The sequence below is a fragment of the Acipenser ruthenus genome, chromosome 44 (genome assembly GCF_902713425.1).
Source record: "Acipenser ruthenus chromosome 44, fAciRut3.2 maternal haplotype, whole genome shotgun sequence".
Lineage (NCBI taxonomy): Eukaryota > Metazoa > Chordata > Actinopteri > Acipenseriformes > Acipenseridae > Acipenser > Acipenser ruthenus.
The window spans coordinates 3,916,658-3,933,648 of record NC_081232.1 but is presented as its reverse complement, the minus strand read 5'-3'; the positions used below and the strand labels follow the sequence as shown (position 1 = coordinate 3,933,648).

The following is a 16,991-nucleotide window of genomic DNA, read 5'->3' as shown; positions in this document are numbered from 1 at the left end:
TCATGACTTTTATGTTTAGTGAGCTGGGGGTGATTCCTCCAAAATTTCCTTTTGTCCTCCACACATTTCAATTGTAAAATGTAATCACAAAAATGTAATGCCTGCAGCACTTGATATTCCCAGGTGGCCTCCCATCCAAGTACTAACCAAGCCCAACATTGCTTAGCTTCTGAGATCAGACGAGATCAGGCTTATACAAGGTGGTGTGGCCGCAGGCGATTGCATTTTTGCTTTCATGACTTTTATGTTTAGTGAGCTGGGGGTGAGTCCTCCAAAATTTCCTTTTGTCCTCCACACATTTCAATTGTAAAATGTAATTACAAAAATGTAATGCCTGCAGCACTTGATATTCCCAGGTGGTCTCCCATCCAAGTACTAACCAAGCCCAACATTGCTTAGCTTCTGAGATCAGGCTTATTCAAGGTGGTGTGGCCGCAGGCGATTGCATTTCTGCTTTCATGACTTTTATGTTTAGTGAGCTGGGGGTGATTCCTCCAAAATTTCCTTTTGTCCTCCACACATTTCAATTGTAAAATGTAATGCCTGCAGCACTTGATATTCCCAGGTGGTCTCCCATCCAAGTACTAACCAAGCCCAACATTGCTTAGCTTCTGAGATCAGACGAGATCAGACTTATTCAAGGTGGTGTGGCCGCAGGCGATTGCATTTCTGCTTTCATGACTTTTATGTTTAGTGAGCTGGGGGTGATTCCTCCAAAATTTCCTTTTGTCCTCCACACATTTCAATTGTAAAATGTAATTACAAAAATGTAATGCCTGCAGCACTTGATATTCCCAGGTGGTCTCCCATCCAAGTACTAACCAAGCCCAACATTGCTTAGCTTCTGAGATCAGACGAGATCAGGCTTATTCAAGGTAGTGTGGCCGCAGGCGATTGCATTTCTGCTTTCATGACTTTTATGTTTAGTGAGCTGGGGGTGATTCCTCCAAAATTTCCTTTTATCCTCCACACATTTCAATTGTAAAATGTAATGCCTGCTGCACTTGATATTCCCAGGTGGTCTCCGATCCAAGTACTTACCAAGCCCAACATTGCTTAGCTTCTGAGATCAGACGAGATCAGGCTTATTCAAGGTGGTGTGGCCGCAGGCGATTGCATTTCTGCTTTCATGACTTTTATGTTTAGTGAGCTGGGGGTGATTCCTCCAAAATTTCCTTTTGTCCTCCACACATTTCAATTGTAAAATGTAATGCCTGCAGCACTTGATATTCCCAGGTGGTCTCCCATCCAAGTACTAACCAAGCCCAACATTGCTTAGCTTCTGAGATCAGACGAGATCAGGCTTATTCAAGGTGGTGTGGCCGCAGGAGATTGCATTTCTGCTTTCATGACTTTTATGTTTAGTGAGCTGGGGGTGATTCCTCCAAAATTTCCTTTTGTCCTCCACACATTTCAATTGTAAAATGTAATGCCTGCAGCACTTGATATTCCCAGGTGGTCTCCCATCCAAGTACTAACCAAGCCCAACATTGCTTAGCTTCTGAGATCAGACGAGATCAGGCTTATTCAAGGTGGTGTGGCCGCAGGCGATTGCCTTTCTGCTTTCATGACTTTTATGTTTAGTGAGCTGGGGGTGATTCCTCCAAAATTTCCTTTTGTCGTCCACACATTTCAATTGTAAAATGTAATTACAAAAATGTAATGCCTGCAGCACTTGATATTCCCAGGTGGTCTCCCATCCAAGTACTAACCAAGCCCAACATTGCTTAGCTTCTGAGATCAGACGAGATCAGGCTTATTCAAGGTGGTGTGGCCGCAGGCGATTGCATTTCTGCTTTCATGACTTTTATGTTTAGTGAGCTGGGGGTGATTCCTCCAAAATTTCCTTTTGTCCTCCACACATTTCAATTGTAAAATGTAATGCCTGCAGCACTTGATATTCCCAGGTGGTCTCCCATCCAAGTACTAACCAAGCCCAACATTGCTTAGCTTCTGAGATCAGGCTTATTCAAGGTGGTGTGGCCGCAGGCGATTGCATTTCTGCTTTCATGACTTTTATGTTTAGTGAGCTGGGGGTGATTCCTCCAAAATTTCCTTTTGTCCTCCACACATTTCAATTGTAAAATGTAATTACAAAAATGTAATGCCTGCAGCACTTGATATTCCCAGGTGGTCTCCCATCCAAGTACTAACCAAGCCCAACATTGCTTAGCTTCTGAGATCAGACGAGATCAGGCTTATTCAAGGTGGTGTGGCCGCAGGCGATTGCATTTCTGCTTTCATGACTTTTATGTTTAGTGAGCTGGGGGTGAGTCCTCCAAAATTTCCTTTTGTCCTCCACACATTTCAATTGTAAAATGTAATTACAAAAATGTAATGCCTGCAGCACTTGATATTCCCAGGCGGTCTCCCATCCAAGTACTAACCAAGCCCAACATTGCTTAGCTTCTGAGATCAGGCTTATTCAAGGTGGTGTGGCCGCAGGCGATTGCATTTCTGCTTTCATGACTTTTATGTTTAGTGAGCTGGGGGTGATTCCTCCAAAATTTCCTTTTGTCCTCCACACATTTCAATTGTAAAATGTAATGCCTGCAGCACTTGATATTCCGAGGTGGTCTCCCATCCAAGTACTAACCAAGCCCAACATTGCTTAGCTTCTGAGATCAGACGAGATCAGGCTTATTCAAGGTGGTGTGGCCGCAGGAAATTGCATTTCCGCTTTCATGACTTTTATGTTTAGTGAGCTGGGGGTGATTCCTCCAAAATTTCCTTTTGTCCTCCACACATTTCAATTGTAAAATGTAATTACAAAAATGTAATGCCTGCAGCACTTGATATTCCCTGGTGGTCTCCCATCCAAGTACTAACCAAGCCCAACATTGCTTAGCTTCTGAGATCACACGAGATCAGGCTTATTCAAGGTGGTGTGGCCGCAGGCGATTGCATTTCTGCTTTCATGACTTTTATGTTTAGTGAGCTGGGGGTGATTCCTCCAAAATTTCCTTTTGTCCTCCACACATTTCAATTGTAAAATGTAATGCCTGCAGCACTTGATATTCCCAGGTGGTCTCCCATCCAAGTACTAACCAAGCCCAACATTGCTTAGCTTCTGAGATCAGACGAGATCAGGCTTATTCAAGGTGGTGTGGCCGCAGGCGATTGCGTTTCTGCTTTCATGACTTTTATGTTTAGTGAGCTGGGGGTGATTCCTCCAAAATTTCCTTTTGTCCTCCACACATTTCAATTGTAAAATGTAATGCCTGCAGCACTTGACATTCCCAGGTGGTCTCCCATCCAAGTACTAACCAAGCCCAACATTGCTTAGCTTCTGAGATCAGACGAGATCAGGCTTATTCAAGGTTGTGTGGCCGCAGGTGTTCGCATTTCTGCTTTCATGACTTTTATGTTTAGTGAGCTGGGGGTGATTCCTCCAAAATTTCCTTTTGTCCTCCACACATTTCAATTGTAAAATGTAATGCCTGCAGCACTTGATATTCCCAGGTGGTCTCCCATCCAAGTACTAACCAAGCCCAACATTGCTTAGCTTCTGAGATCAGACGAGATCAGGCTTATTCAAGGTGGTGTGGCCACAGGCAATGGCATTTCTGCTTTCATGACTTTTATGTTTAGTGAGCTGGGGGTGATTCCTCCAAAATTTCCTTTTGTCCTCCACACATTTCAATTGTAAAATGTAATGCCTGCAGCACTTGATATTCCCAGGTGGTCTCCCATCCAAGTACTAACCAAGCCCAACATTGCTTAGCTTATGAGATCAGACGAGATCAGACGAGATCAGGCTTATTCAAGGTGGTGTGGCCGCAGGCGATTGCATTTCTGCTTTCATGACTTTTATGTTTAGTGAGCTGGGGGTGATTCCTCCAAAATTTCCTTTTGTCCTCCACACATTTAAATTGTAAAATGTAATTACAAAAATGTAATGCCTGCAGCACTTGATATTCCCAGGTGGTCTCCCATCCAAGTACTAACCAAGCCCAACATTGCTTAGCTTCTGAGATCAGGCTTATTCAAGGTGGTGTGGCCGCAGGCGATTGCATTTCTGCTTTCATGACTTTTATGTTTAGTGAGCTGGGGGTGATTCCTCCAAAATTTCCTTTTGTCCTCCACACATTTCAATTGTAAAATGTAATGCCTGCAGCACTTGATATTCCCAGGTGGTCTCCCATCCAAGTACTAACCAAGCCCAACATTGCTTAGCTTCTGAGATCAGACGAGATCAGGCTTATTCAAGGTGGTGTGGCCGCAGGCGATTGCATTTCTGCTTTCATGACTTTTATGTTTAGTGAGCTGGGGGTGATTCCTCCAAAATTTCCTTTTGTCCTCCACACATTTCAATTGTAAAATGTAATGCCTGCAGCACTTGATATTCCCAGGTGGTCTCCCATCCAAGTACTAACCAAGCCCAACATTGCTTAGCTTCTGAGATCAGACGAGATCAGGCTTATTCAAGGTGGTGTGGCCGCAGGCGATTGCATTTCTGCTTTCATGACTTTTATGTTTAGTGAGCTGGGGGTGATTCCTCCAAAATTTACTTTTGTCCTCGACACATTTCAATTGTAAAATTTAATGCCTGCAGCACTTGATATTCCCAGGTGGTCTCCCATCCAAGTACTAACCAAGCCCAACATTGCTTAGCTTCTGAGATCAGACGAGATCAGGCTTATTCAAGGTGGTGTGGCCGCAGGCGATTGCATTTCTGCTTTCATGACTTTTATGTTTAGTGAGCTGGGGGTGAGTCCTCCAAAATTTCCTTTTGTCCTCCACACATTTCAATTGTAAAATGTAATTACAAAAATGTAATGCCTGCAGCACTTGATATTCCCAGGTGGTCTCCCATCCAAGTACTAACCAAGCCCAACATTGCTTAGCTTCTGAGATCAGACGAGATCAGGCTTATTCAAGGTGGTGTGGCCGCAGGCGATTGCATTTCTGCTTTCATGACTTTTCTGTTTAGTGAGCTGGGGGTGAGTCCTCCAAAATTTCCTTTTGTCCTCCACACATTTCAATTGTAAAATGTAATTACAAAAATTTAATGCCTGCAGCACTTGATATTCCCAGGTGGTCTCCCATCCAAGTACTAACCAAGCCCAACATTGCTTAGCTTCTGAGATCAGACGAGATCAGGCTTATTCAAGGTGGTGTGGCCGCAGGCGATTGCATTTCTGCTTTCATGACTTTTATGTTTAGTGAGCTGGGGGTGATTCCTCCAAAATTTACTTTTGTCCTCGACACATTTCAATTGTAAAATTTAATGCCTGCAGCACTTGATATTCCCAGGTGGTCTCCCATCCAAGTACTAACCAAGCCCAACATTGCTTAGCTTCTGAGATCAGACGAGATCAGGCTTATTCAAGGTGGTGTGGCCGCAGGCGATTGCATTTCTGCTTTCATGACTTTTCTGTTTAGTGAGCTGGGGGTGAGTCCTCCAAAATTTCCTTTTGTCCCACACATTTCAATTGTAAAATGTAATTACAAAAATGTAATGCCTGCAGCACTTGATATTCCCAGGTGGTCTCCCATCCAAGTACTAACCAAGCCCAACATTGCTTAGCTTCTGAGATCAGACGATATCAGGCTTATTCAAGGTGGTGTTGCCGCAGGCGATTGCATTTCTGCTTTCATGACTTTTATGTTTAGTGAGCTGGGGGTGATTCCTCCAAAATTTCCTTTTGTCCTCCACACATTTCAATTGTAAAATGTAATGCCTGCAGCACTTGATATTCCCAGGTGGTCTCCCATCCAAGTACTAACCAAGCCCAACATTGCTTAGCTTCTGAGATCAGACGAGATCAGGCTTATTCAAGGTGGTGTGGCCGCAGGCGATTGCATTTCTGCTTTCATGACTTTTATGTTTAGTGAGCTGGGGGTGATTCCTCCAAAATTTCCTTTTGTCCTCCACACATTTCAATTGTAAAATTTAATGCCTGCAGCACTTGATATTCCCAGGTGGTCTCCCATCCAAGTACTAACCAAGCCCAACATTGCTTAGCTTCTGAGATCAGATGAGATCAGGCTTATTCAAGGTGGTGTGGCCGCAGGCGATTGCATTTCTGCTTTCATGACTTTTATGTTTAGTGAGCTGGGGGTGATTCCTCCAAAATTTCCTTTTGTCCTCCACACATTTCAATTGTAAAATGTAATTACAAAAATGTAATGCCTGCAGCACTTGATATTCCCAGGTGGTCTCCCATCCAAGTACTAACCAAGCCCAACATTGCTTAGCTTCTGAGATCAGACGAGATCAGGCTTATTCAAGGTGGTGTGGCCGCAGGCGATTGCATTTCTGCTTTCATGACTTTTATGTTTAGTGAGCTGGGGGTGAGTCCTCCAAAATTTCCTTTTGTCCTCCACACATTTCAATTGTAAAATGTAATTACAAAAATGTAATGCCTGCAGCACTTGATATTCCCAGGCGGTCTCCCATCCAAGTACTAACCAAGCCCAACATTGCTTAGCTTCTGAGATCAGGCTTATTCAAGGTGGTGTGGCCGCAGGCGATTGCATTTCTGCTTTCATGACTTTTATGTTTAGTGAGCTGGGGGTGATTCCTCCAAAATTTCCTTTTGTCCTCCACACATTTCAATTGTAAAATGTAATGCCTGCAGCACTTGATATTCCCAGGTGGTCTCCCATCCAAGTACTAACCAAGCCCAACATTGCTTAGCTTCTGAGATCAGACGAGATCAGGCTTATTCAAGGTGGTGTGGCCGCAGGCGATTGCATTTCTGCTTTCATGACTTTTATGTTTAGTGAGCTGGGGGTGATTCCTCCAAAATTTCCTTTTGTCCTCCACACATTTCAATTGTAAAATGTAATGCCTGCAGCACTTGATATTCCCAGGTGGTCTCCCATCCAAGTACTAACCAAGCCCAACATTGCTTAGCTTCTGAGATCAGACGAGATCAGGCTTATTCAAGGTGGTGTGGCCGCAGGCGATTGCATTTCTGCTTTCATGACTTTTATGTTTAGTGAGCTGGGGGTGATTCCTCCAAAATTTCCTTTTGTCCTCCACACATTTCAATTGTAAATTGTAATTACAAAAATGTAATGCCTGCAGCACTTGATATTCCCAGGTGGTCTCCCATCCAAGTACTAACCAAGCCCAACATTGCTTAGCTTCTGAGATCACACGAGATCAGGCTTATTCAAGGTGGTGTGGCCGCAGGCGATTGCATTTCTGCTTTCATGACTTTTATGTTTAGTGAGCTGGGGGTGATTCCTCCAAAATTTACTTTTGTCCTCGACACATTTCAATTGTAAAATTTAATGCCTGCAGCACTTGATATTCCCAGGTGGTCTCCCATCCAAGTACTAACCAAGCCCAACATTGCTTAGCTTCTGAGATCAGACGAGATCAGGCTTATTCAAGGTGGTGTGGCCGCAGGCGATTGCATTTCTGCTTTCATGACTTTTATGTTTAGTGAGCTGGGGGTGATTCCTCCAAAATTTCCTTTTGTCCTCCACACATTTCAATTGTAAAATGTAATGCCTGCAGCACTTGATATTCCCAGGTGGTCTCCCATCCAAGTACTAACCAAGCCCAACATTGCTTAGCTTCTGAGATCAGACGAGATCAGGCTTATTCAAGGTGGTGTGGCCGCAGGCGATTGCATTTCTGCTTTCATGACTTTTATGTTTAGTGAGCTGGGGGTGATTCCTCCAAAATTTCCTTTTGTCCTCCACACATTTCAATTGTAAAATGTAATGCCTGCAGCACTTGATATTCCCAGGTGGTCTCCCATCCAAGTACTAACCAAGCCCAACATTGCTTAGCTTCTGAGATCAGACGAGATCAGGCTTATTCAAGGTGGTGTGGCCGCAGGCGATTGCATTTCTGCTTTCATGACTTTTATGTTTAGTGAGCTGGGGGTGATTCCTCCAAAATTTCCTTTTGTCCTCCACACATTTCAATTGTAAAATGTAATTACAAAAATGTAATGCCTGCAGCACTTGATATTCCCAGGTGGTCTCCCATCCAAGTACTAACCAAGCCCAACATTGCTTAGCTTCTGAGATCAGACGAGATCAGGCTTATTCAAGGTGGTGTGGCCGCAGGCGATTGCATTTCTGCTTTCATGACTTTTATGTTTAGTGAGCTGGGGGTGATTCCTCCAAAATTTCCTTTTGTCCTCCACACATTTCAATTGTAAAATGTAATTACAAAAATGTAATGCCTGCAGCACTTGATATTCCCAGGTGGTCTCCCATCCAAGTACTAACCAAGCCCAACATTGCTTAGCTTCTGAGATCAGACGAGATCAGGCTTATTCAAGGTGGTGTGGCCGCAGGCGATTGCATTTCTGCTTTCATGACTTTTATGTTTAGTGAGCTGGGGGTGAGTCCTCCAAAATTTCCTTTTGTCCTCCACACATTTCAATTGTAAAATGTAATTACAAAAATGTAATGCCTGCAGCACTTGATATTCCCAGGCGGTCTCCCATCCAAGTACTAACCAAGCCCAACATTGCTTAGCTTCTGAGATCAGGCTTATTCAAGGTGGTGTGGCCGCAGGCGATTGCATTTCTGCTTTCATGACTTTTATGTTTAGTGAGCTGGGGGTGATTCCTCCAAAATTTCCTTTTGTCCTCCACACATTTCAATTGTAAAATGTAATGCCTGCAGCACTTGATATTCCCAGGTGGTCTCCCATCCAAGTACTAACCAAGCCCAACATTGCTTAGCTTCTGAGATCAGACAAGATCAGGCTTATTCAAGGTGGTGTGGCCGCAGGCGATTGCATTTCTGCTTTCATGACTTTTATGTTTAGTGAGCTGGGGGTGATTCCTCCAAAATTTCCTTTTGTCCTCCACACATTTCAATTGTAAAATGTAATTACAAAAATGTAATGCCTGCAGCACTTGATATTCCCAGGTGGTCTCCCATCCAAGTACTAACCAAGCCCAACATTGCCTAGCTTCTGAGATCAGACGAGATCAGGCTTATTCAAGGTGGTGTGGCCGCAGGCGATTGCATTTCTGCTTTCATGACTTTTATGTTTAGTGAGCTGGGGGTGATTCCTCCAAAATTTCCTTTTGTCCTCCACACATTTCAATTGTAAAATGTAATGCCTGCAGCACTTGATATTCCCAGGTGGTCTCCCATCCAAGTACTAACCAAGCCCAACATTGCTTAGCTTCTGAGATCAGACGAGATCAGGCTTATTCAAGGTGGTGTGGCCGCAGGCGATTGCATTTCTGCTTTCATGACTTTTATGTTTAGTGAGCTGGGGGTGATTCCTCCAAAATTTCCTTTTGTCCTCCACACATTTCAATTGTAAAATGTAATGCCTGCAGCACTTGATATTCCCAGGTGGTCTCCCATCCAAGTACTAACCAAGCCCAACATTGCTTAGCTTCTCAGATCAGACGAGATCAGGATTATTCAAGGTGGTGTGGCCGCAGGCGATTGCATTTCTGCTTTCATGACTTTTATGTTTAGTGAGCTGGGGGTGATTCCTCCAAAATTTCCTTTTGTCCTCCACACATTTCAATTGTAAAATGTAATGCCTGCAGCACTTGATATTCCCAGGTGGTCTCCCATCCAAGTACTAACCAAGCCCAACATTGCTTAGTTTCTGAGATCAGACGAGATCAGACGAGATCAGGCTTAATCAAGGTGGTGTGGCCGCAGGCGATTGCATTACTGCTTTCATGACTTTTATGTTTAGTGAGCTGGGGGTGATTCCTCCAAAATTTCCTTTTGTCCTCCACACATTTCAATTGTAAAATGTAATTACAAAAATGTAATGCCTGCAGCACTTGATATTCTCAGGTGGTCTCCCATCCAAGTACTAACCAAGCCCAACATTGCTTAGCTTCTGAGATCAGACGAGATCAGGCTTATTCAAGGTGGTGTGGCCGCAGGCGATTGCATTTCTGCTTTCATAACTTTTATGTTTAGTGAGCTGGGGGTGAGTCCTCCAAAATTTCCTTTTGTCCTCCACACATTTCAATTGTAAAATGTAATTACAAAAATGTAATGCCTGCAGCACTTGATATTCCCAGGTGGTCTCCCATCCAAGTACTAACCAAGCCCAACATTGCTTAGCTTCTGAGATCAGACGAGATCAGGCTTATTCAAGGTGGTGTGGCCGCAGGCGATTGCATTTCTGCTTTCATGACTTTTATGTTTAGTGAGCTGGGGGTGAGTCCTCCAAAATTTCCTTTTGTCCTCCACACATTTCAATTGTAAAATGTAATTACAAAAATGTAATGCCTGTAGCACTTGATATTCCCAGGTGGTCTCCCAACCAAGTACTAACCAAGCCCAACATTGCTTAGCTTCTGAGATCAGACGAGATCAGGCTTATTCAAGGTGGTGTGGCCGCAGGCGATTGCATTTCTGCTTTCATGACTTTTATGTTTAGTGAGCTGGGGGTGAATCCTCCAAAATTTCCTTTTGTCCTCCACACATTTCAATTGTAAAATGTAATGCCTGCAGCACTTGATATTCCCAGGTGGTCTCCCATCCAAGTACTAACCAAGCCCAACATTGCTTAGCTTCTGAGATCAGACGAGATCAGGCTTATTCAAGGTGGTGTGGCCGCAGGCGATTGCATTTCTGCTTTCATGACTTTTATGTTTAGTGAGCTGGGGGTGATTCCTCCAAAATTTCCTTTTGTCCTCCACACATTTCAATTGTAAAATGTAATGCCTGCAGCACTTGATATTCCCAGGTGGTCTCCCATCCAAGTACTAACCAAGCCCAACATTGCTTAGCTTCTGAGATCAGACGAGATCAGGCTTATTCAAGGTGGTGTGGCCGCAGGCGATTGCATTTCTGCTTTCATGACTTTTATGTTTAGGGAGCTGGGGGTGATTCCTCCAAAATTTCCTTTTGTCCTCCACACATTTCAATTGTAAAATGTAATGCCTGCAGCACTTGATATTCCCAGGTGGTCTCCCATCCAAGTACTAACCAAGCCCAACATTGCTTAGCTTCTGAGATCAGGCTTATTCAAGGTGGTGTGGCCGCAGGCGATTGCTTTTCTGCTTTCATGACTTTTATGTTTAGTGAGCTGGGGGTGATTCTTCCAAAATTTCCTTTTGTCCTCCACACATTTCAATTGTAAAATGTAATGCCTGCAGCACCTGATATTCCCAGGTGGTCTCCCATCCAAGAACTAACCAAGCCCAACATTGCTTAGCTTCTGTGATCAGACAACATCAGGCTTATTCAAGGTGGTGTGGCCGCAGGCGATTGCATTTCTGCTTTCATGACTTTTATGTTTAGTGAGCTGGGGGTGATTCCTCCAAAATTTCCTTTTGTCCTCCACACATTTCAATTGTAAGATATAATTTAAAAAATGTAATGCCTGCAGCACTTGATATTCCCAGGTGGTCTCCCATCCAAGTACTAACCAAGCCCAACATTGCTTAGCTTCTGAGATCAGGCTTATTCAAGGTGGTGTGGCCGCAGGCGATTGCATTTCTGCTTTCATGACTTTTATGTTTAGTGAGCTGGGGGTGATTCCTCCAAAATTTCCTTTTGTCCTCCACACATTTCCATTGTAAAATGTAATTACAAAAATGTAATGCCTGCAGCACTTGATATTCCCAGGTGGTCTCCCATCCGAGTACTAACCAAGCCCAACATTGCTTAGCTTCTGAGATCATACTTATTCAAGGTGGTGTGGCCGCAGGCGATTGCAGTTCTGCTTTCATGACTTTTATGTTCAGTGAGCTGGGGGTGATTCCTCTGAAATTTCCTTTTGTCCTCCACACATTTCAATTGTAAAATGTAATTACAAAAAAAGAAATGCCTGCAGCACTTGATATTCCCAGGTGGTCTCCCATCCAAGTACTAACCAAGCCCAACATTGCTTAGCTTCTGAGATCAGACGAGATCAGGCTTATTCAAGGTGGTGTGGGCACAGGCGATTGCATTTCTGCTTTCATGACTTTTATGTTTAGTGAGCTGGGGGTGATTCCTCCAAAATTTCCTTTTGTCCTCCACACATTTCAATTGTAAAATGTAATTACAAAAATGTAATGCCTGCAGCACTTGATATTCCCAGGTGGTCTCCCATCCAAGTACTAAACAAGCCCAACATTGCTTAGCTTCTGAGATCAGACGAGATCTGGCTTATTCAAGGTGGTGTGGCCGCAGGCGATTGCATTTCTGCTTTCATTACTTTAATGTTTAGTGAACTGGGGGTGATTCCTCCAAAATTTCCTTTTGTCCTCCACAAATTTCAATTGTAAAATGTAATGCCTGCAGCACTTGATATTCCCAGGTGGTCTCCCATCCAAGTACTAACCAAGCCCAACATTGCTTAGCTTCTGAGAGCAGACGAGATCAGGCTTATTCAAGGTGGTGTGGCCGCAGGCGATTGCTTTTCTGCTTTCATGACTTTTATGTTTAGTGAGCTGGGGGTGATTCCTCCAAAATTTCCTTTTGTCCTCCACACATTTCAATTGTAAAATGTAATGCCTGCAGCACTTGTTATTCCCAGGTGGTCTCCCATCCAAGTACTAACCAAGCCCAACATTGCTTACCTTCTGAGATCAGACGAGATCAGGCTTATTCAAGGTGGTGTGGCCGCAGGCGATTGCATTTCTGCTTTCATGACTTTTATGTTTAGTGAGCTGGGGGTGATTCCTCCAAAATTTCCTTTTGTCCTCCACACATTTCAATTGTAAAATGTAATTACAAAAATGTAATGCCTGCAGCACTTGATATTCCCAGGTGGTCTCCCATCCAAGTACTAACCAAGCCCAACATTGCTTAGCTTCTGAGATCAGATGAGATCAGGCTTATTCAAGCTAGTGTGGCCGCAGGCGATTGCTTTTCTACTTTCATGACTTTTATGTTTAGTGAGCTGGGGGTGATTCCTCCAAAATTTCCTTTTGTCCACACATTTCAATTGTAAAATGTAATGCCTGCAGCACTTGATATTCCCAGGTGGTCTCCCATCCAAGTACTAACCAAGCTCAACATTGCTTAGCGTCTGAGATCAGATGAGATCAGGCTTATTCAAGGTTGTGTGGCCGCAGGCGATTGCATTTCTGCTTTCATGACTTTTATGTTTAGTGAGCTGGGGGTGATTCCTCCAAAATTTCCTTTTGTCCTTCACACATTTCAATTGTAAAATGTAATGCCTGCAGCACTTGATATTCCCAGGTGGTCTCCCATCCAAGTACTAACCAAGCCCAACATTACTTAGCTTCTGAGATCAGACTTATTTAAGATGGTGTGGCCGCAGGCGATTGCAGTTCTGCTTTCATCACTTTTATGTTCGGTGAGCTGGGGGTGATTCCTCTGAAATTTCCTTTTGTCCTCCACACATTTCAATTGTAAAATGTAATTACAAAAATGTAATGCCTGCAGCACTTGATATTCCCAGGTGGTCTCCCATCCAAGTACTAACCAAGCCCAACATTGCTTAGCTTCTGAGAACAGACGAGATCTGGCTTATTCAAGGTGGTGTGGCCGCAGGCGATTGCATTTCTGCTTTCATGACTTTTATGTTTAGTGAGCTGGGGGTGATTCCTCCAAAATTTCCTTTTGTCCTCCACACATTTCAATTGTAAAATGTAATGCCTGCAGCACTTGATATTCCCAGGTGGTCTCCCATCCAAGTACTAACCAAGCCCAACATTGCTTAGCTTCTGAGATCAGACGAGATCAGGCTTATTCAAGGTGGTGTGGCCGCAGGCGATTGCATTTCTGCTTTCATGACTTTTATGTTTAGTGAGCTGGGGGTGATTCCTCCAAAATTTCCTTTTGTCCTCCACACATTTCAATTGTAAAATGTAATGCCTGCAGCACTTGATATTCCCAAGTGGTCTCCCATCCAAGTACTAACCAAGCCCAACATTGCTTAGCTTCTGAGATCAGACGAGATCAGGCTTATTCAAGGTGGTGTGGCCGCAGGCGATTGCATTTCTGCTTTCATGACTTTTATGTTTAGTGAGCTGGGGGTGATTCCTCCAAAATTTCCTTTTGTCCTCCACACATTTCAATTGTAAAATGTAATTACAAAAATGTAATGCCTGCAGCACTTGATATTCCCAGGTGGTCTCCCATCCAAGTACTAACCAAGCCCAACATTACTTAGCTTCTGAGATCAGACGAGATCAGGCTTATTCAAGGTGGTGTGGCCGCAGGCGATTGCATTTCTGCTTTCATGACTTTTATGTTTAGTGAGCTGGGGGTGATTCCTCCAAAATTTCCTTTTGTCCTCCACACATTTCAATTGTAAAATGTAATGCCTGCAGCACTTGATATTCCCAGGTGGTCTCCCATCCAAGTACTAACCAAGCCCAACATTGCTTAGCTTCTGAGATCAGACGAGATCAGGCTTATTCAAGGTGGTGTGGCCGCAGGCGATTGTGTTTCTGCTTTCATGACTTTTATGTTTAGTGAGCTGGGGGTGATTCCTCCAAAATTTCCTTTTGTCCTCCACACATTTCAATTGTAAAATGTAATGCCTGCAGCACTTGATATTCCCAGGTGGTCTCCCATCCAAGTACTAACCAAGCCCAACATTGCTTAGCTTCTGAGATCAGACGAGATCAGGCTTATTCAAGGTGGTGTGGCCGCAGGCGATTGCATTTCTGCTTTCATGACTTTTATGTTTAGTGAGCTGGGGGTGATTCCTCCAAAATTTCCTTTTGTCCACACATTTCAATTGTAAAATGTAATGCCTGCAGCACTTGATATTCCCAGGTGGTCTCCCATCCAAGTACTAACCAAGCCCAACATTGCTTAGCTTCTGAGATCAGGCTTATTCAAGGTGGTGTGGCCGCAGGCGATTGCATTTCTGCTTTCATGACTTTTATGTTTAGTGAGCTGGGGGTGATTCCTCCAAAATCTCCTTTTGTCCTCCACACATTTCAATTGTAAAATGTAATTACAAAAATGTAATGCTTGGAGCACTTGATATTCCCAGGTGGTCTCCCATCCAAGTACTAACCAAGCCCAACATTGCTTAGCTTCTGAGATCAGACGAGATCAGGCTTATTCAAGGTGGTGTGGCCGCAGGCGATTGCCTTTCTGCTTTCATGACTTTTATGTTTAGTGAGCTGGGGGTGATTCCTCCAAAATTTCCTTTTGTCCTCCACACATTTCAATTGTAAAATGTAATGCCTGCAGCACTTGATATTCCCAGGTGGTCTCACATCCAAGTACTAACCAAGCCCAACATTGCTTAGCTTCTGAGATCAGACGAGATCAGGCTTATTCAAGGTGGTGTGGCCGCAGGCGATTGCATTTCTGCTTTCATGACTTTTATGTTTAGTGAGCTGGGGGTGATTCCTCCAAAATTTCCTTTTGTCCTCCACACATTTCAATTGTAAAATGTAATGCCTGCAGCACTTGATATTCCCAGGTGGTCTCCCATCCAAGTACTAACCAAGCCCAACATTGCTTAGCTTCTGAGATCAGACGAGATCAGGCTTATTCAAGGTGGTGTGGCCGCAGGCGATTGCATTTCTGCTTTCATGACTTTTATGTTTAGTGAGCTGGGGGTGATTCCTCCAAAATTTCCTTTTGTCCTCCACACATTTCAATTGTAAAATGTAATTACAAAAATGTAATGCCTGCAGCACTTGATATTCCCAGGTGGTCTCCCATCCAAGTACTAACCAAGCCCAACATTGCTTAGCTTCTGAGATCAGGCTTATTCAAGGCGGTGTGGCCGCAGGCGATTGCAGTTCTGCTTTCATGACTTTTATGTTCGGTGAGCTGGGGGTGACTCCTCCAAAATTTCCTTTTGTCCTCCACACATTTCAATTGTAAAATGTAATTACAAAAATGTAATGCCTGCAGCACTTGATATTCCCAGGTGGTCTCCCATCCAAGTACTAACCAATAAAAAGCATTGTACATTGCTTAGCTTCTGAGATCAGACGAGATCAGCCTTATTTTTTTTTATTTATTTATTTATTTATTTTTCTAACATTGTACAATATTTACAACTTGAAAACAAGGCTGTTATGTGTTTTCCTAAGAAAAATATTGTTATAGAGAATTTTTTCATCAAAATGCTCCATTTGTTTATGTTCTACACAGTAATGAAATATATATGAAATATTTCTCTTCACATAAAAAATATACAATTTTACAATATCTACTTTCATATTATGAAACTCTGCCATGTTTCTTCTCTTTAAAATTGTATACCTTGCATAACTCAAAAATAAGTTCACCGCTAGAGTGTTAACATTATCTATTTTATCAGTCAATCCAAACAAAAACATTTCCTCCCATGACAATGTATTGAGTACATTCTGCTCTGCAAATTTAAAGAACCCCTCTATTAAACCCCTCAAGTATTCCCTCAGCCCCTGCAGTTCAGTGCATTTTACAAATAGATGCAATAATCCTTCCTCTCTACTTTGACACACTGAACACAAGGCATTGTCACTTTTGTGCATTTTAAAAAGGAGCAGTTGTGCCTCAGTTTAAAATAATTTTCTTCACATTTGGGAGATTTATAAGTCTGTCTTACATTATTCCAAATTGTACAGATTTTAAAGTTTGGAAATATTTTTTGCCAGAATTGCTCCGACGTTGGCTTTTTAAAAACCACACTCATTGACACTAAATAGAACAATTTGGTCGTACATTCAATAATGTTAAAGTATTTATTTTTCCTTTTTAGAAGAAACACAGGCAAAGAAACTCCACGTGACAGTTTGCTGTTGTGTTCTTGATTAATAACCCTCACCCAACTCTCAGGGACGGCACTTTGTATTTTACTGTACTCCTTTATTATTATACTAATGGGAATATCTTCGTTCTTTTCTTTTACCAAGTCAACTATTGTCAAACTGGGTAAAAAGCCTTCTTTAAAAACGTACATAATGTCTTTAATTTTACTAACACCTGCTTCTATAAAACTCTTTTTATAAAGTGTCACACCTTGCACTTTTAACAGTGGGTTCAAAAAAAGAGGCTGCTCCAATATTTTTTCTCTGGTCTCTGGCTTAAAAGAGACATGCTGCAAGAACTCGGACCAAGCCACTAGAACTTCTTTATAAATCCAGGGAACATCCTTTACCATTGAA

General features: G+C 42.9%; 48 non-coding genes and 22 pseudogenes across 48 annotated transcripts; all 70 read right to left on the bottom strand.

Annotated features, from left to right (window-relative positions):
* Positions 1 to 98: 98 nt before the first annotated feature.
* On the bottom strand, positions 99 to 217 carry LOC131711416 (5S ribosomal RNA). Its single transcript, XR_009313299.1, has one exon. It is a non-coding gene; the product is annotated as a 5S ribosomal RNA (ribosomal RNA).
* A 114-nt stretch (positions 218 to 331) lies between these two features.
* On the bottom strand, positions 332 to 440 carry LOC131714774 (5S ribosomal RNA; annotated as a pseudogene).
* A 100-nt stretch (positions 441 to 540) lies between these two features.
* On the bottom strand, positions 541 to 659 carry LOC131711248 (5S ribosomal RNA). Its single transcript, XR_009313131.1, has one exon. It is a non-coding gene; the product is annotated as a 5S ribosomal RNA (ribosomal RNA).
* A 114-nt stretch (positions 660 to 773) lies between these two features.
* LOC131710718 (5S ribosomal RNA) lies at positions 774 to 892 on the bottom strand. The gene has a single exon (XR_009312600.1). It is a non-coding gene; the product is annotated as a 5S ribosomal RNA (ribosomal RNA).
* Positions 893 to 992: 100 nt separating this feature from the next.
* Positions 993 to 1,111, bottom strand: LOC131714132 (5S ribosomal RNA; annotated as a pseudogene).
* A 100-nt stretch (positions 1,112 to 1,211) lies between these two features.
* Positions 1,212 to 1,330, bottom strand: LOC131710683 (5S ribosomal RNA). Its single transcript, XR_009312565.1, has one exon. It is a non-coding gene; the product is annotated as a 5S ribosomal RNA (ribosomal RNA).
* Positions 1,331 to 1,430: 100 nt separating this feature from the next.
* LOC131716885 (5S ribosomal RNA) lies at positions 1,431 to 1,549 on the bottom strand. Its single transcript, XR_009315770.1, has one exon. It is a non-coding gene; the product is annotated as a 5S ribosomal RNA (ribosomal RNA).
* Positions 1,550 to 1,663: 114 nt separating this feature from the next.
* LOC131716884 (5S ribosomal RNA) lies at positions 1,664 to 1,782 on the bottom strand. The gene has a single exon (XR_009315769.1). It is a non-coding gene; the product is annotated as a 5S ribosomal RNA (ribosomal RNA).
* Positions 1,783 to 1,882: 100 nt separating this feature from the next.
* Positions 1,883 to 1,991, bottom strand: LOC131714773 (5S ribosomal RNA; annotated as a pseudogene).
* A 114-nt stretch (positions 1,992 to 2,105) lies between these two features.
* On the bottom strand, positions 2,106 to 2,224 carry LOC131716882 (5S ribosomal RNA). The gene has a single exon (XR_009315767.1). It is a non-coding gene; the product is annotated as a 5S ribosomal RNA (ribosomal RNA).
* A 114-nt stretch (positions 2,225 to 2,338) lies between these two features.
* LOC131715270 (5S ribosomal RNA) lies at positions 2,339 to 2,447 on the bottom strand (annotated as a pseudogene).
* Positions 2,448 to 2,547: 100 nt separating this feature from the next.
* Positions 2,548 to 2,666, bottom strand: LOC131712719 (5S ribosomal RNA). The gene has a single exon (XR_009314610.1). It is a non-coding gene; the product is annotated as a 5S ribosomal RNA (ribosomal RNA).
* A 114-nt stretch (positions 2,667 to 2,780) lies between these two features.
* On the bottom strand, positions 2,781 to 2,899 carry LOC131712350 (5S ribosomal RNA). The gene has a single exon (XR_009314245.1). It is a non-coding gene; the product is annotated as a 5S ribosomal RNA (ribosomal RNA).
* Positions 2,900 to 2,999: 100 nt separating this feature from the next.
* LOC131716881 (5S ribosomal RNA) lies at positions 3,000 to 3,118 on the bottom strand. Its single transcript, XR_009315766.1, has one exon. It is a non-coding gene; the product is annotated as a 5S ribosomal RNA (ribosomal RNA).
* Positions 3,119 to 3,218: 100 nt separating this feature from the next.
* On the bottom strand, positions 3,219 to 3,337 carry LOC131713846 (5S ribosomal RNA; annotated as a pseudogene).
* A 100-nt stretch (positions 3,338 to 3,437) lies between these two features.
* LOC131710133 (5S ribosomal RNA) lies at positions 3,438 to 3,556 on the bottom strand. The gene has a single exon (XR_009312002.1). It is a non-coding gene; the product is annotated as a 5S ribosomal RNA (ribosomal RNA).
* A 100-nt stretch (positions 3,557 to 3,656) lies between these two features.
* LOC131714248 (5S ribosomal RNA) lies at positions 3,657 to 3,785 on the bottom strand (annotated as a pseudogene).
* Positions 3,786 to 3,899: 114 nt separating this feature from the next.
* Positions 3,900 to 4,008, bottom strand: LOC131714772 (5S ribosomal RNA; annotated as a pseudogene).
* Positions 4,009 to 4,108: 100 nt separating this feature from the next.
* Positions 4,109 to 4,227, bottom strand: LOC131716880 (5S ribosomal RNA). The gene has a single exon (XR_009315765.1). It is a non-coding gene; the product is annotated as a 5S ribosomal RNA (ribosomal RNA).
* Positions 4,228 to 4,327: 100 nt separating this feature from the next.
* Positions 4,328 to 4,446, bottom strand: LOC131716879 (5S ribosomal RNA). The gene has a single exon (XR_009315764.1). It is a non-coding gene; the product is annotated as a 5S ribosomal RNA (ribosomal RNA).
* Positions 4,447 to 4,546: 100 nt separating this feature from the next.
* LOC131716878 (5S ribosomal RNA) lies at positions 4,547 to 4,665 on the bottom strand. The gene has a single exon (XR_009315763.1). It is a non-coding gene; the product is annotated as a 5S ribosomal RNA (ribosomal RNA).
* A 114-nt stretch (positions 4,666 to 4,779) lies between these two features.
* LOC131716877 (5S ribosomal RNA) lies at positions 4,780 to 4,898 on the bottom strand. Its single transcript, XR_009315762.1, has one exon. It is a non-coding gene; the product is annotated as a 5S ribosomal RNA (ribosomal RNA).
* A 114-nt stretch (positions 4,899 to 5,012) lies between these two features.
* Positions 5,013 to 5,131, bottom strand: LOC131716876 (5S ribosomal RNA). Its single transcript, XR_009315761.1, has one exon. It is a non-coding gene; the product is annotated as a 5S ribosomal RNA (ribosomal RNA).
* A 100-nt stretch (positions 5,132 to 5,231) lies between these two features.
* LOC131716875 (5S ribosomal RNA) lies at positions 5,232 to 5,350 on the bottom strand. The gene has a single exon (XR_009315760.1). It is a non-coding gene; the product is annotated as a 5S ribosomal RNA (ribosomal RNA).
* Positions 5,351 to 5,462: 112 nt separating this feature from the next.
* On the bottom strand, positions 5,463 to 5,581 carry LOC131713562 (5S ribosomal RNA; annotated as a pseudogene).
* Positions 5,582 to 5,681: 100 nt separating this feature from the next.
* LOC131716874 (5S ribosomal RNA) lies at positions 5,682 to 5,800 on the bottom strand. Its single transcript, XR_009315759.1, has one exon. It is a non-coding gene; the product is annotated as a 5S ribosomal RNA (ribosomal RNA).
* Positions 5,801 to 5,900: 100 nt separating this feature from the next.
* Positions 5,901 to 6,019, bottom strand: LOC131717654 (5S ribosomal RNA). Its single transcript, XR_009316543.1, has one exon. It is a non-coding gene; the product is annotated as a 5S ribosomal RNA (ribosomal RNA).
* Positions 6,020 to 6,133: 114 nt separating this feature from the next.
* On the bottom strand, positions 6,134 to 6,252 carry LOC131716873 (5S ribosomal RNA). Its single transcript, XR_009315758.1, has one exon. It is a non-coding gene; the product is annotated as a 5S ribosomal RNA (ribosomal RNA).
* A 114-nt stretch (positions 6,253 to 6,366) lies between these two features.
* LOC131715269 (5S ribosomal RNA) lies at positions 6,367 to 6,475 on the bottom strand (annotated as a pseudogene).
* A 100-nt stretch (positions 6,476 to 6,575) lies between these two features.
* LOC131716871 (5S ribosomal RNA) lies at positions 6,576 to 6,694 on the bottom strand. Its single transcript, XR_009315756.1, has one exon. It is a non-coding gene; the product is annotated as a 5S ribosomal RNA (ribosomal RNA).
* Positions 6,695 to 6,794: 100 nt separating this feature from the next.
* LOC131716870 (5S ribosomal RNA) lies at positions 6,795 to 6,913 on the bottom strand. Its single transcript, XR_009315755.1, has one exon. It is a non-coding gene; the product is annotated as a 5S ribosomal RNA (ribosomal RNA).
* Positions 6,914 to 7,027: 114 nt separating this feature from the next.
* LOC131710771 (5S ribosomal RNA) lies at positions 7,028 to 7,146 on the bottom strand. The gene has a single exon (XR_009312653.1). It is a non-coding gene; the product is annotated as a 5S ribosomal RNA (ribosomal RNA).
* A 100-nt stretch (positions 7,147 to 7,246) lies between these two features.
* Positions 7,247 to 7,365, bottom strand: LOC131716869 (5S ribosomal RNA). The gene has a single exon (XR_009315754.1). It is a non-coding gene; the product is annotated as a 5S ribosomal RNA (ribosomal RNA).
* A 100-nt stretch (positions 7,366 to 7,465) lies between these two features.
* LOC131716868 (5S ribosomal RNA) lies at positions 7,466 to 7,584 on the bottom strand. The gene has a single exon (XR_009315753.1). It is a non-coding gene; the product is annotated as a 5S ribosomal RNA (ribosomal RNA).
* Positions 7,585 to 7,684: 100 nt separating this feature from the next.
* On the bottom strand, positions 7,685 to 7,803 carry LOC131716867 (5S ribosomal RNA). The gene has a single exon (XR_009315752.1). It is a non-coding gene; the product is annotated as a 5S ribosomal RNA (ribosomal RNA).
* A 114-nt stretch (positions 7,804 to 7,917) lies between these two features.
* Positions 7,918 to 8,036, bottom strand: LOC131716866 (5S ribosomal RNA). Its single transcript, XR_009315751.1, has one exon. It is a non-coding gene; the product is annotated as a 5S ribosomal RNA (ribosomal RNA).
* A 114-nt stretch (positions 8,037 to 8,150) lies between these two features.
* LOC131716865 (5S ribosomal RNA) lies at positions 8,151 to 8,269 on the bottom strand. The gene has a single exon (XR_009315750.1). It is a non-coding gene; the product is annotated as a 5S ribosomal RNA (ribosomal RNA).
* Positions 8,270 to 8,383: 114 nt separating this feature from the next.
* LOC131715268 (5S ribosomal RNA) lies at positions 8,384 to 8,492 on the bottom strand (annotated as a pseudogene).
* Positions 8,493 to 8,592: 100 nt separating this feature from the next.
* On the bottom strand, positions 8,593 to 8,711 carry LOC131711825 (5S ribosomal RNA). Its single transcript, XR_009313714.1, has one exon. It is a non-coding gene; the product is annotated as a 5S ribosomal RNA (ribosomal RNA).
* A 114-nt stretch (positions 8,712 to 8,825) lies between these two features.
* Positions 8,826 to 8,944, bottom strand: LOC131712356 (5S ribosomal RNA). The gene has a single exon (XR_009314251.1). It is a non-coding gene; the product is annotated as a 5S ribosomal RNA (ribosomal RNA).
* Positions 8,945 to 9,044: 100 nt separating this feature from the next.
* On the bottom strand, positions 9,045 to 9,163 carry LOC131716864 (5S ribosomal RNA). The gene has a single exon (XR_009315749.1). It is a non-coding gene; the product is annotated as a 5S ribosomal RNA (ribosomal RNA).
* Positions 9,164 to 9,263: 100 nt separating this feature from the next.
* Positions 9,264 to 9,382, bottom strand: LOC131713222 (5S ribosomal RNA; annotated as a pseudogene).
* A 100-nt stretch (positions 9,383 to 9,482) lies between these two features.
* Positions 9,483 to 9,611, bottom strand: LOC131714052 (5S ribosomal RNA; annotated as a pseudogene).
* Positions 9,612 to 9,725: 114 nt separating this feature from the next.
* Positions 9,726 to 9,844, bottom strand: LOC131709746 (5S ribosomal RNA). The gene has a single exon (XR_009311608.1). It is a non-coding gene; the product is annotated as a 5S ribosomal RNA (ribosomal RNA).
* Positions 9,845 to 9,958: 114 nt separating this feature from the next.
* LOC117418974 (5S ribosomal RNA) lies at positions 9,959 to 10,077 on the bottom strand. The gene has a single exon (XR_004547008.1). It is a non-coding gene; the product is annotated as a 5S ribosomal RNA (ribosomal RNA).
* Positions 10,078 to 10,191: 114 nt separating this feature from the next.
* On the bottom strand, positions 10,192 to 10,310 carry LOC131712551 (5S ribosomal RNA). The gene has a single exon (XR_009314442.1). It is a non-coding gene; the product is annotated as a 5S ribosomal RNA (ribosomal RNA).
* A 100-nt stretch (positions 10,311 to 10,410) lies between these two features.
* Positions 10,411 to 10,529, bottom strand: LOC131716863 (5S ribosomal RNA). Its single transcript, XR_009315748.1, has one exon. It is a non-coding gene; the product is annotated as a 5S ribosomal RNA (ribosomal RNA).
* Positions 10,530 to 10,629: 100 nt separating this feature from the next.
* Positions 10,630 to 10,748, bottom strand: LOC131716861 (5S ribosomal RNA). Its single transcript, XR_009315746.1, has one exon. It is a non-coding gene; the product is annotated as a 5S ribosomal RNA (ribosomal RNA).
* A 100-nt stretch (positions 10,749 to 10,848) lies between these two features.
* Positions 10,849 to 10,957, bottom strand: LOC131714771 (5S ribosomal RNA; annotated as a pseudogene).
* Positions 10,958 to 11,057: 100 nt separating this feature from the next.
* On the bottom strand, positions 11,058 to 11,176 carry LOC117418978 (5S ribosomal RNA; annotated as a pseudogene).
* A 114-nt stretch (positions 11,177 to 11,290) lies between these two features.
* LOC117418979 (5S ribosomal RNA) lies at positions 11,291 to 11,399 on the bottom strand (annotated as a pseudogene).
* Positions 11,400 to 11,513: 114 nt separating this feature from the next.
* On the bottom strand, positions 11,514 to 11,622 carry LOC117418980 (5S ribosomal RNA; annotated as a pseudogene).
* A 115-nt stretch (positions 11,623 to 11,737) lies between these two features.
* On the bottom strand, positions 11,738 to 11,856 carry LOC117418981 (5S ribosomal RNA). Its single transcript, XR_009314846.1, has one exon. It is a non-coding gene; the product is annotated as a 5S ribosomal RNA (ribosomal RNA).
* Positions 11,857 to 11,970: 114 nt separating this feature from the next.
* LOC117418983 (5S ribosomal RNA) lies at positions 11,971 to 12,089 on the bottom strand. Its single transcript, XR_009314061.1, has one exon. It is a non-coding gene; the product is annotated as a 5S ribosomal RNA (ribosomal RNA).
* Positions 12,090 to 12,189: 100 nt separating this feature from the next.
* LOC131711475 (5S ribosomal RNA) lies at positions 12,190 to 12,308 on the bottom strand. Its single transcript, XR_009313361.1, has one exon. It is a non-coding gene; the product is annotated as a 5S ribosomal RNA (ribosomal RNA).
* A 100-nt stretch (positions 12,309 to 12,408) lies between these two features.
* LOC131711129 (5S ribosomal RNA) lies at positions 12,409 to 12,527 on the bottom strand. Its single transcript, XR_009313011.1, has one exon. It is a non-coding gene; the product is annotated as a 5S ribosomal RNA (ribosomal RNA).
* Positions 12,528 to 12,641: 114 nt separating this feature from the next.
* On the bottom strand, positions 12,642 to 12,760 carry LOC117967461 (5S ribosomal RNA). The gene has a single exon (XR_004662069.2). It is a non-coding gene; the product is annotated as a 5S ribosomal RNA (ribosomal RNA).
* Positions 12,761 to 12,857: 97 nt separating this feature from the next.
* LOC117418987 (5S ribosomal RNA) lies at positions 12,858 to 12,976 on the bottom strand (annotated as a pseudogene).
* Positions 12,977 to 13,076: 100 nt separating this feature from the next.
* Positions 13,077 to 13,185, bottom strand: LOC131716301 (5S ribosomal RNA; annotated as a pseudogene).
* Positions 13,186 to 13,299: 114 nt separating this feature from the next.
* On the bottom strand, positions 13,300 to 13,418 carry LOC117418989 (5S ribosomal RNA; annotated as a pseudogene).
* A 100-nt stretch (positions 13,419 to 13,518) lies between these two features.
* LOC131716860 (5S ribosomal RNA) lies at positions 13,519 to 13,637 on the bottom strand. The gene has a single exon (XR_009315745.1). It is a non-coding gene; the product is annotated as a 5S ribosomal RNA (ribosomal RNA).
* Positions 13,638 to 13,737: 100 nt separating this feature from the next.
* Positions 13,738 to 13,856, bottom strand: LOC131720810 (5S ribosomal RNA). The gene has a single exon (XR_009319707.1). It is a non-coding gene; the product is annotated as a 5S ribosomal RNA (ribosomal RNA).
* Positions 13,857 to 13,970: 114 nt separating this feature from the next.
* Positions 13,971 to 14,089, bottom strand: LOC117418992 (5S ribosomal RNA). The gene has a single exon (XR_004547026.2). It is a non-coding gene; the product is annotated as a 5S ribosomal RNA (ribosomal RNA).
* Positions 14,090 to 14,189: 100 nt separating this feature from the next.
* On the bottom strand, positions 14,190 to 14,308 carry LOC131716859 (5S ribosomal RNA). Its single transcript, XR_009315744.1, has one exon. It is a non-coding gene; the product is annotated as a 5S ribosomal RNA (ribosomal RNA).
* A 100-nt stretch (positions 14,309 to 14,408) lies between these two features.
* Positions 14,409 to 14,527, bottom strand: LOC117418995 (5S ribosomal RNA). Its single transcript, XR_004547029.1, has one exon. It is a non-coding gene; the product is annotated as a 5S ribosomal RNA (ribosomal RNA).
* A 97-nt stretch (positions 14,528 to 14,624) lies between these two features.
* Positions 14,625 to 14,733, bottom strand: LOC131714770 (5S ribosomal RNA; annotated as a pseudogene).
* Positions 14,734 to 14,847: 114 nt separating this feature from the next.
* On the bottom strand, positions 14,848 to 14,966 carry LOC131713741 (5S ribosomal RNA; annotated as a pseudogene).
* A 100-nt stretch (positions 14,967 to 15,066) lies between these two features.
* Positions 15,067 to 15,185, bottom strand: LOC131712765 (5S ribosomal RNA). Its single transcript, XR_009314654.1, has one exon. It is a non-coding gene; the product is annotated as a 5S ribosomal RNA (ribosomal RNA).
* A 100-nt stretch (positions 15,186 to 15,285) lies between these two features.
* Positions 15,286 to 15,404, bottom strand: LOC131716858 (5S ribosomal RNA). Its single transcript, XR_009315743.1, has one exon. It is a non-coding gene; the product is annotated as a 5S ribosomal RNA (ribosomal RNA).
* Positions 15,405 to 15,518: 114 nt separating this feature from the next.
* LOC131715256 (5S ribosomal RNA) lies at positions 15,519 to 15,627 on the bottom strand (annotated as a pseudogene).
* Positions 15,628 to 16,991: the final 1,364 nt, after the last annotated feature.